Source organism: Dasypus novemcinctus, chromosome 19 (assembly GCF_030445035.2).
Source record: "Dasypus novemcinctus isolate mDasNov1 chromosome 19, mDasNov1.1.hap2, whole genome shotgun sequence".
Taxonomy (NCBI): Eukaryota; Metazoa; Chordata; class Mammalia; order Cingulata; family Dasypodidae; genus Dasypus; species Dasypus novemcinctus.
The window spans coordinates 46,868,541-46,880,238 of record NC_080691.1 but is presented as its reverse complement, the minus strand read 5'-3'; the positions used below and the strand labels follow the sequence as shown (position 1 = coordinate 46,880,238).

The window sequence follows — 11,698 nt, the reverse complement described above, 5'->3', positions numbered from 1 at the left end:
GCACCGCCAACAGCCAACGGCAGCCTTTAAATGCAAGAGGGGGCAGGCCTCAGCCCCGCCAGCAAGAGGCCGCTCATCCACGCCACCACCCCCTGCCGTAATGTGGACCGTTCCACTGGGACCCAAGAAACCAATAATGGAGTTAGAGGTTGAAGGCCAATGGTTCGAGGGAATCCTTGACACCGGGGCAGAAATATCCTGCTTCCCAGAAACAGGCCGCACACAACTGGGGTGTGCTCCCCGGCCCCCGCGTCATTGGAGCCACCGGAACAGCTCCTTCATTCCAAACCAGCCGAGATCTTATTTGGAAGGACAAGGAAGGCCGCCAAGGCACCTTCCGCCCCCTTGTCCTGCCTGGCATCGATAATATCCTCTGGGGCCGGGATGTCCTCTCAAACTGCGGAGCCATTCTATCCACGGCTCCCCCTCAATGATATATGCCACTGATCGCATTACACCTCCAGCACCCACTCCTCTTGAATGGGATACTGAGGAGCCCATTTGGGTGGAGCAGTGGCCCATCTCATCCCAGAAACTGTTAGTTCTCTGAGCTCTTGTCTATGACCAGCTCAACGCAGGACACATTGAGCCATCCACCAGTCCGTACAACTCACCCGTCTTCGTCATTCAGAAGAAGTCAGGCAAGTACCGGCTCCTCCACGACCTGTGTGAGATCAACAAGCACATCCGCCCAATGGGCTCCCCCCAAATGGGGTGCCCCCACCCCACGGCTATACCTAGACACTGGTGCGCCGCCACCATCGACATCAAGGACTGTTTCTTCTCCATTCCACTGCACCCAAAAGACCGTCCAAAATTCGCCTTCACGCTCTCGTGCACCAATCACCAAGAAGTAGCTGAGCATTACCAATGGCGATTCCTCCCACAAGGAATGCGAAACAGCCCGACCATCTGCCAACTTTATGTCAATAAGGCAATTCAGCCATTAAAGAACTTTGCATACATTGTTCATTACATGGACGACCTTCTCGTGGCACATGAAACCCCCAGAGGCCTCCAAGCCATCGTCACGGCATTACTGCGCCATCTCAATGACCTTGGCCTACAAGTCCAACAAGATAAGGTACGCATGGAGCTCCCCTTCACCTTTCTAGGCTTCGACATCCACAACACCATCATGCCTGCGGCCCCCCAACTGGCCATTCCGCAGAAGCTATCTCTGATAGAGCTACAGCAAATCTGTGGGCACATCAATTGGTTCCGTTCGGCTCTCCCGATCACCACCGCTCAACTACAACCCCTCTTCGCCCTCCTGCAAACCGACCAAGACCCTCCGCAGGCCGTAACAAAGAAAATCGCTATTACCTCGGCTGCGCAGGAGGCCATCCGAGCTGTCAATGATGCCCTGCAAGAATGCCAACTGCAGCGTCACGACCCCAACCGAGCCATCTTGGCACTGATCCTGCCTACCACGGGTACGCCCACCGGGCTCCTCTGGCAGAAGGGGCCCCTTCTCTGGCTCCATACCGCCAAAAGCAAGCTCAGAAAAATCGGCCCGCAAGTCATCCTCTGGATCTCCTTGGCCATTGACCTCGTCCGGCAATGCACCCACACATATGGTACTCCCCCTGACACCATTGTGTGGCCGCTTGATGCCAAGAAAACCACCGCGCTCCTTCTGTCCAGTCCAGAGATGCAAGTCCTTGCGGAACTCTTCCATGGCGAATTTGACAACCACTACCCCAGCCATCGGCTGCTTCAGGGCATCTCCCAGTTATCCTTCATCCCTCTGCCGCACCACCCCTTCCTGTCTCGCCACCCCTACCCACATGCCACCACCGCCTTCACTGATGCCTCTAAGCACAAGTTCGCAGCTGTCATCTACTCGCCTGGTACGTCAGAGCCTCAAATACTCATCCACATCAACGTGAACTCTGTCCAGGTAGGAGAGCTCCAAGCCGTCGTCCTAGCTCTCCGCACCTGTCCCGACAGACCCCTCAACATCTTCACCGACAGCCTGTACACCTTGCAAGTCTGCCAAGTCTTGGCTTTTGCCACGTTTTTTCCTGCCAAAAGGCCTATCGACCAAGCACTCCTAACTCTCCAGAGTCTCTTGGAAAACCGCACGGCGCCCTGGTACATCGCCCATGTGAGGAGCCATTCTGGCCTTCCTGGACCTATCGCCGCTGGCAATAACCTCGCCGATAAAGCCGTCCAAGCCCTCCCAGCCTCAGCCGACCGCCCGCCCCTCCACCTGGCGACCTCCTCAACCAAGCCAAGCTACTCCACTCTCGATTTCACTTCTCTGCCAGGAGCCTTCACAAGTTGTTCCCGGAACTTTCCATCCAGGCCTGCAAGCACATGGTCAGATGCTGCCAAACCTGTGCACCCCTTCTGCCCCTTGGGCCGCTACAGCCGCAAGGAGTTAATCCGCACGGGCTACGCCCCAATGCCCGATGGCAAATGGACGTCACCCACGTGCCCCAGTTCGGCAGGCTCAAGTATCTCCATGTGGCCATTGACACCTTCTCCCACCTGTGCTATGCTGTTCCCCTCCCAGGAGAAACAGCCAAGCACTGCATTCAGGCCCTCAGACAAGCCATCCTCTTCATGGGAGTCCCATGGGACCTGAAAACCGACAATGGACCAGCATATCGCAGCGCTTCCTTCGCCGCGTTCGCCGCGTTCCTGAGGCTATACAAGATCACTCATCACTTTGGAATTCTGTTCAACCCCCAAGGTCAAGGCATGGTTGAAGGCACTCATCTCTTCCTCAAGCATCTTATTCAAAAGGAAAGGAGCAACCATCCCCGCCACACACCTGGAGAAATTGTCACCTCTGCCTTAATCCACCACAACCTCCTCTGCTTTGATGAGGATGGCCTTTCCCCAGTACATGCTCATTGGGGCCCGTCCTACCGGCCCACACAGGCCCCCCTTGTTCAGTGGAAAGACCCCAAGACTAACATCTGGTCAGGGCCTGCCTCCCTCCTTGCCCAGGGAAGGGGTTTTGCTTGTGTCTTTCCAGATGACGCCGCCCAGCCCATCTGGATCCCAGGACGCCTCATCCGGCCCGCCACCGCCGAGCCACCTGACCTGGAGAGAGAAACGTTGCCAGTGACACCTCGCCCCTCGGATGGCCATGATGACCCTGAATGCCGAGCCCGACCCTCTCCGCCAACAAGTTCTGTGGCTACTCCACCTAGCCCAAGCTGAAAGGGCCCGGCGGCCGCCACCACCCACCTTCACCCCCCCCCCCCCCAAGACAAGCTTCTCGAACGCGCTCCCTGGCGAGGCCCCCCCCAACAAAATGAGTGCTGGCCTTTCCTCTTCCACCTTCTTCGGCACTTAATAAAAGAAAAGGGGGAAATGTAGGGTGGCACCGTGTGGGAGCGCGGCGACAGCAAGGGTCGGCTCGTCTCCAGGCGCCGGTGCGAGTCGGACCCGGGTGGTGGGAATGGGCGTTAAGGCCCTCTGCTTGGGGTTCAGGCATACTGCCCGCCCCTCTGCCCAGCTGCAACCGCTTCCCCCTCGGAGGCCTAACCCCGCCTCTCCCCCGAGGGCCACCGCCGCGCCATGACAGCCCTGCCTCGCTGCCGCCGAGAACCCTGGCTACCCCGTCTTCTGCCCGCAACAAGTGATGCACCCCTGCACGAACCTATCAGCCGTCTGCCGCCCCCCGGCCACGCCCCCTGCCCCTCCCCCATCTTCGCCCTATATTAACCGCTGTACTTCCTGAATAAATCAGACTTGCGCACAGATCCTGGTCTCCTCGGTAGTCTTCTTCCTACCACGCATCCTCCGCACCTTGCCGGCCCTGGAGCACCTTCTCCGAAGGCCCCTCCGTGTGTTGCAGCCCTCTGCCCGAGCCCACACCGCCCCTGCAGCGGCCCTCCAGGCGAGCCCACACTGCGACATTTTGGCATCTGGATCACTAGAGTGTTTATTCTGGGTGCAATTTTTCTCTTTAGTTTAGGGCTTCCTATCATTTCTCCATTGCTCATTGCAGTAGGAGCCAAGCATGTAGTTGGTACTGTAAGCTGTGGAGGCTCAAGCTGCCCTCATTGCACCAGAGACCAATGAAGCTTCTTCCAACTTTCTCCTTTGCCAGGGGTATGGACAGAGTCACAGCTATGTGGAATAATCCACATGCATGCTGAGACTGTAGTTGCCCAGAGAGACTGATGAAGCTTCACATCCCAAACATTATTCTTCTTGAACCTTTTTAAGTTCAAGACTTTCCACTCAATAAGATAGTTTAAGGACTTGAAACTGAGAAAATATATTAGAGGACAAACAGCCTGGGAAATGTAATACTTTTTTTTCATCATCAGAAAGTTCTACTGTACTTCAGCCAATGTGCCTGCTCAGGACACAGTTCAGATATGAGAAAAGCACTTCTCTGTACAGGAGCTGTGCTGTCTTCCACCCTGTGCTTGCAGTGGTCTAACACAAACAAACAGTTTTCTCCCACATTTTGTAGAAATTTTTAAAATTTTTATTATCTTTTTTTAAAACATAGATACATTGTTGTGGAAATTGAGAGGCTTAATAATTGTATTTGGAAGGCCAAGACTCAGTAATAATTTTGGGAAGGAAAAAGAAGAATTTATTTATGACTGGCCAGGCTTGGGAGTTTCTCTGTCCAAAAACCCAAAACCCAAATAAGATTTTTGGGTTATTTTTATACAGAGAAAGAGCCAAATGGTTCTTTGAGTTCTTGATAAGCTTGAGTTAACACTTCCAGGTAGGCTTGAATTAACATATTTAGTTTGCATCCTCCTTGAAGAGTCAAAGTCTATAGAGCTTACATTGTTCATTTGCTTCCCAGGACTGCAGTGGCTGGCATGGTTATGAAAGGTGAAGCTGCAGTCTTTCGTTGTCTGACACAAAGAGTCCAGGTTATTTATGAAGAGATACACAGCCCCCACCCATAGCTCATATCAATATTACACAAAATATTACATTAAAAATATGCTTCACATATACATCATTCCCCACACTCCCCACTCCTCACACATCAACATTTTTTTCATTAGTATTGTACATTCATTGCATTTGATGAGTACATTTTGGAGCACTGCTACACAGCATGGGTTATAGTTCATGTTATAGTTTACAATCTCTCCCAGTCCATTCAGTAGGTTATGGTAAGATATATAATGCCCTGCATCTATCCCTGCAATATCATTCAGGAAAACTCCAAGTCCCAAAAATGCCCCCATGTCACACCTATTTTCCCTCTCCCTGCCTTCAGCAACTCCCATGAAGTTGTTTCCATCAATGATATAATTTCTTCCATTGCCACTGTCAACAATAATTCTATAGTAGAATACCAGTAAGTCCACTCTAATCAATATTTTATTCCTCCATCCTGAGGATCCTGGAAGGTGATGCCCACTCCACCTCTTAAATTGAGAGGTGGCTTAGATCTTATATTGCTGATGGATGAGATTCTTCTGCTTGCAATGTAGACTCTCTTGGTTCCTTTGAGTGGTGATTAACCATCCTCATCTACTTGTTAGCTGACCTTGGTAAGTCCAATGAACTGGAGAGTAGGTGTTGCAACTCTGCTGAGGCTTAGGGCCCAGCAGGCACATGAATAGTCCAGAGATTCAAGTCTCTTGGGCACATACCAAACCCAGCACCAACCACAGGTTCAGTAATTTAACCTTCCTAAAATCTTCTCCAAAGTGGTAACCAGCCCGATGAACCAAAGGGTTAGAGTCATAGGAAGGGGGTTTCCTCTATTATCTTTTTTTCATATATATTTTATTTATTTTTAAAAGATACATAGATCACATAAAATGGTACATTAAAAATGTAATGTTGGTAAACAGACTTGGCCCAGTGGTTAGGGCATATGTCTACCACATGGGAGGTCCGTGGTTCAAACTCGTTGGCCCGTGCGCAGCTGGCCCATGTGCAGTGCTGATGCATGCAAGGAGTGCCCGTGCCATGCAGGGGTGTCTCCCGCGTAGGGGAGCCCCATGCTCAAGGAGTGCACCCCATAAGGAGAGCCGCCCAGCATGAAAGAAAGTGCAGCCTGCCTAAGGATGGCGCCACCCACACGGAGAGCTGGCACAACAAGATGATGCAACAAAAAGAGATACAGATTCCCGTGTGCTGACAACAACAGAAGCGGACAAAGAAACAAGACGCAGCAAATAGACACAGAGAACAGACAATCGGGGTGGGGGGGGGAGGGGAGAGAAACCAATAAATAAATAAATCTTTAAAAAAATATAGAATGTAACACCATATGACATGTGTCCCACTCCCCACACCCCCCACTTTTCCCACATTAACTTCTTTCATTAGTGTGGTACATTCGATGCATTTGATGAGTACATTTTGGAGAACTGCTACACAGCATGGATAGTTTACAATGTAGTTTACAATCTCTCCCAGTCCATTTAGTGGCTTATGGATGGATATATAATACTCTGCATCTGTTATCTTTTTTAGTTCTATATTTGGAAATCCTGATGCAACATTCTAGAGCAAGTTGCTCAGGACCTACTTGCATAAGGGACTGATAAAGGAAAAAGATCTATTTATTCATTGTGATTTGATGCACAGAAGAAAAAACTTAGTGCACAAAAACAGACATTGGTCAATAATAAATCACGTCTTAGGCTTTCTGCACTTTGGAACCAGATGACTTCAGGTTTCCCATGCCTCGGCTTCTAGGTCTTTTGTAGTTTTAATATGGAAGCATCGGTGATGCATTATGTCCAGAATCAGTTAAAATCCCGTGTTAAATTCCTTTTCTCTTAGTTCATCAACTTTTCACTGTCTCTTGGTCCCAGGTTTATCTCATTGATGATCTTTCAACCTTCTCTGCTGTTGCTCATTGGGGTGCTCTTGATTGTCCCCATGTTTTTTGGGCTGGTTGGGAGAAGGAGCTCAGGAAGTTTGTGCTACGGTGAGGAGATCATGGGTCACTGGGATGCCTCTGGGGAGGATCCCTTCCATGGCCTCTGGATGGCCTCCCAGAGCCATGCCTTGGATGCCTGTAAGTGGCACCATTGCGCTCTGGATGAATTGTTTGTTGATCAGTTACTGACCAAGTAGCTGTTTTAACAAAAAATTCCTTGTTCACAAAGTTTCTTAAGCTTTCTGTGATGCAACCTGTGATTGCTTGGTGGATCTCAGTAGCAGCTGCATCCCTCATCTCTGGTGATGCTTGCTCACTATACCAAACTGTGTGTAAAGTGCAGACTAGATTTGGTGCATCTTTCAGTGGGCCCTGAGCAAAGCTAAAAGTCTCCAATTTGTGTGTCAAGTGCTGCCCTTGGATTCCTCCTTCCTTGAGGGCTTAAACTAAGGCTTTCTCATCCACCAGTCCACCATGGCCCATACTCACTAGGAATGCCCCACCCTCATCTGCTTGATAGTCAAGTTATTGATGAGGTGGTGGTTATATTCATTGAAATTATACTGCAAGGAGATGCAGTCACTATGATTGAGCAAGTCCTTCAACGTGTAGATCCTCTGCATGCCCAGGGACCACTCTGTACCATCCTGCAAGTAGGGGTCATTAAACAGGACACAGAATCCAAAGGCCTGGGCTCGAACCACAACCTCTTGCCCCATGTGACCAAAGTAATGAGGACCAGAAGATGTGGACCATAGATGTGGGCTGTGCTTGAGGCCAGCTCATGGATCTGCTTGATGCTTTGGACCACGTGCCTTCTTCAGCACCTGGTACAAGCACATGTTCCATCAGCACAGGTTGAGAATGTGGCAGACGATGGAATCCACAGTCTGTTCCACCATGGCTGGTAGGACATTGCACATGGCAATCCCTTGATGTCTGACATGACTATTAGAAACTTTTTTTCTTTATTAGACTAGACATGGTAGAAGATTTATTTCTGCATCAGTAATCAGCTAGATATTAATTTATAAAAAGTCAATATTTTTTTAAATTAGAAATTAATCATATGATGATAAACATAGTAAGACTCTCAATTGAATTACCAATTACAGTTTACATTGGTATCACTCTAAATCATGCTGCACTCCTAAAATAATGAAATAAACACTTTACCATATTAAAAATCAGAGCTTAGAAAAATATTTTAAAATTATTTAACCCTTTGACCTCAAGTGGATCAGTGAGATTGGATTGTGAAATCTTGGAATCTCTGTACACATTCAACACCCCCTATAAAACACAACAGTATCAAATGGGATGTAATGGTTGAGTGAATTTTGGTTCTATAAAAGTGAGAAAAAAGTGTTTATCAGAATCATGTTTTAAACTGCTTCATTTATGGAATGTAACCTAAATATAATTCAATTAAAAATGAGTTATTTATTTGTAATGCCCCCATTTCCAGGACTTCCTAGCAGAAATAGCTATGGGCTGCCATATTGTTGAGTTGAAGTTTAGACCTGAGGGAGGGCAACCCTCACTCTCCCTTAGCCTGTGGCTTAACCTGCAGAGACCAGCCCTCCCTGAGAAGCCAGGCACTCTGAGGGTCTCCCAGCTCACAAGCTCAGGGCATGACCTGCTATCTGCTGGTGCTGGTGCACACCAGGTCTTTTTCGTCTGCTCCTGGCAGTTCAGAGCAGTCATCTGTCCCTGGGCTACAGAGAAATAGGGCAGCTCTGTCATCTCACTGGAGACCATGGCAGAGCCTTCAAAGGAGGGGATGGTGGTCTGAGGTGAGGTTGCCACTCCCAGGAATCCTACCCGGAGGCAAAATCTGTGGGGACGGAACCTGCTCTCAGGACTTGGGTGGTAGCAACTGTGACCAACGCAATTTGCAGGGTGGAATCGAAGAAATGCCCATTTTGTAGTTCACATTCCCAATGGTTGAACTGCTGGTTCACTTCTTAGACCTTTTGCTTCTTTTCCTAGAATCACCTTCAGTATGGATCTCATTCTCTGACTCTTTCATTGCCTCAAGCATTTCCCCTGCCAGGCTGTTTTCACTCCATGAAAATGGAAGGGAAGATTGGGCCTGGCTGTGGTGTGTGGATGTGCTCACTGAAGTCCAGGGAGAACCATGGCTTACTGGGTGGCAGAGTGGAGCTCTTGGGTTCTTGGTAACACATGGGGGGTAAGCTGGTTAGCTAAGGTTGGATGCCTGAAGCAGACTCTGCAATGGAGCTTTGTGTAAGGAAGGATTTTGAGACAATCTCCATGAAAGGATGGGACAGAAGGAGATGGTACCTACAACATGAATGGAATTGAGGAGTCAGACTTTCCACCGGGAATTCTGAGCAGGGAGACCTTCAAGCCATTCCCAGTTGTGGCATTGCCTTGGGGCCTCAACATCCTCTGTTAATAGACCCCAACAGCCCTGTTAGCAGTGGTATAACCTTACAGGGGTCAGTTTCCTTAAGATGATGATAATCCCTGTGAGAAATGGCTGGTGTGTGGGGACCCATAGGCTGAAGTGAGTGTGTCAGCCTTGAAGAGGGACCACCATGGACACCACAGGGTCTATGTTATTGGTTTGTTGTCAGAATCCCAGGCTGCCCTTAAGTGGGGGACTCAAAGTCTCACTTGCACCTCAGCAGCTCTTAATATTAAACTAGTTGGTTGAAGGGTGGCCTCATGACCACATATGGAAACCCAGGAATCGTGATCATGGAGGGATGTCTCCCCCTGTCTTTCCTTCCATGCAGGATGTCATTGCCCAATGCACAGCCAAGAACAGAACATACCAAAGCTACATGGTCCTGCTGAACCTGCCTGGAGCACTGGGAAGAAAGGGCAGCCTGGGGGTCTCAGGCCTGTGCAGACATGGCCAGTCCTGCCCCCTATGTGTCCTCAGTCCCCTTGGGGCTTGGAGGGAGAGTGAGACCCAGACAGGGGGCAGGGTTTCTGTGTCACTTCCCATCTGTCTGTGTCACTGTGAGCTTCCTGACTGCTGGAAAACCCCACCTGACAATCATAGGCAGCCTTGTCTTCAGCCTGGGATTCACCAAAGGTCAGGGTGGCCGTGTTCCCTAATTTGGAGCCAGAGAACTGTTCAGAATCCCTGAGACCCATTCAGTGTCACTGTAGATGAGCAGCACAGGGGCCCACTCTGGCTTCTGCTGGTACCAGTGGATGTCATCTACCTCCAGGCCATCTCTCAGGCATTTGAGCATGGCTGTCTTTTCCAGAGCCATGGGCATGGCTGAATGGGCTCAAAAGAGGCTGTGGACCCTACAGTGAGAGAAGAGGAGAGGTTAGCTTGAATTTGAGGGACTCGTTCCTGGGGTGCTCACCTCTGTCTGTGGTCAGGGCTTAGCACAGTGTTTGAGGAGGCCCACGGAGCCCCCATGGGGGCTGAGACTGTGGGCAGGGCCTGGGACACAGCACCTCTGCAGAGGATGAGGAGGGTGAGCAGGAGGGGGCTCTAGGCCATGGGGGAGACTTTCCAGAGCTCTTCCTCCTGAGGTCCCAGCTGGGCAGGCTCCCCCCCCCCGTTATCCCCCCAGGGAAGAGCCTCTTGGTATGTAAAACAGACCAACCCTCATTGGCCACCTGGGAAGGCAGTTTGGGTTTAGAGAATTGAGGATTCCCAGGAGAGAAGTGGTGGGAGTTGCCTCCCCTAAGTCCACCCTCCACTGCTTCCTCCCTGTCATCACCTCAGGGTCATGTTAAGATCCTCATTCAGGGAAGCAGACTTGGCCCATTGGTTAGGGCATCCGTCTACCACATGAGAGGTTTGCGGTTCAAACCCCAGGTCTCTTTGACACGTGTGGAGCTGGCCCATGTGCATTGCTGATGCACCCAAGGAGTGCCGTGCCTCGCAGGGGTGTCCCCCACGTAGGGGTGCCCCATGCGCAAGGAGTGAGCCCCGTAAGGACAGCCACCAAGCATGACAGAAAGTGCAGCCTGCCTAAGGATGGCGCCACCCACACGGAGAGCTGGCACAGCAAGATGACGCAACAAAAAGAGACACAGCTTCCCGTGCCACTGACAACAACAGAAGCAGACAAAGAAGAAGATGCAGCAAATAGACACAGAGAACAGACAACCAGGGTGGGGGGGGGTGGAGGGGAGAAGGGTTGGGGAATGCGGGAGTGGGGGTGAGAGGTGTGGGGGTGGGAAGAGAAATAAATAAATCTTTTTAAAAAAAGATCTTGATTCAGCTTTGACCTGTGACATTCAACCCTCCCTCAGCCTTCATTCTGTTCTTGTTCCTTCCAAGATCACCTGGTGATTAAGTCAAAACAACATTCCTTAAAACTGGCACTTTGATCTCTCTTAGGTGGTAGTTTTTTGTCTGCAGAATGCATTTCCTAGACTGTCACCATCATTTCAGCACCTACAAATGCTATGAATGAAGTTGCAGGTGAATTGTTTCCTCCTCTCTCTGGATAGAGACACTGTAGAGAGTCAGCAGTTGAGCAGGAGAGTAACCCAAAACACGATGGAGAAGCCTCCAGAGCTCTGCTTCCAGACCACAGGGCTGGGACCAGAACTGTCACTTTCCATGCTCAGGTGATCACTCACAGTGGCTGCTGGGAGCTTGGTCTATTGGAGTCTATTCCTCAGGACATGATGTTTTCAGTTTGAGGGGGTAGCAGAAGGTCCTGACCTGCCAGTCTGAGGACTCAGTCTTGACATCTGAGCTTCCCCCACTTCAGTGCTCTCTTGCAAGTAGGTTCCCCCCAGGGCAGCCTCAGCTTCTCCTGGATGTAGCACTACTGCCCCCTGCTGATGGAGAAGAATCGACACAGGGCTTCCCTCCAGGTCACCTGAAAGCACCTCTCACCTGAGAGT

General features: G+C 50.3%; 1 pseudogene; it reads right to left on the bottom strand.

Annotated features, from left to right (window-relative positions):
• Positions 1-6,794: 6,794 nt before the first annotated feature.
• Positions 6,795-10,101, bottom strand: LOC101440799 (C-terminal-binding protein 2 pseudogene; annotated as a pseudogene).
• Positions 10,102-11,698: the final 1,597 nt, after the last annotated feature.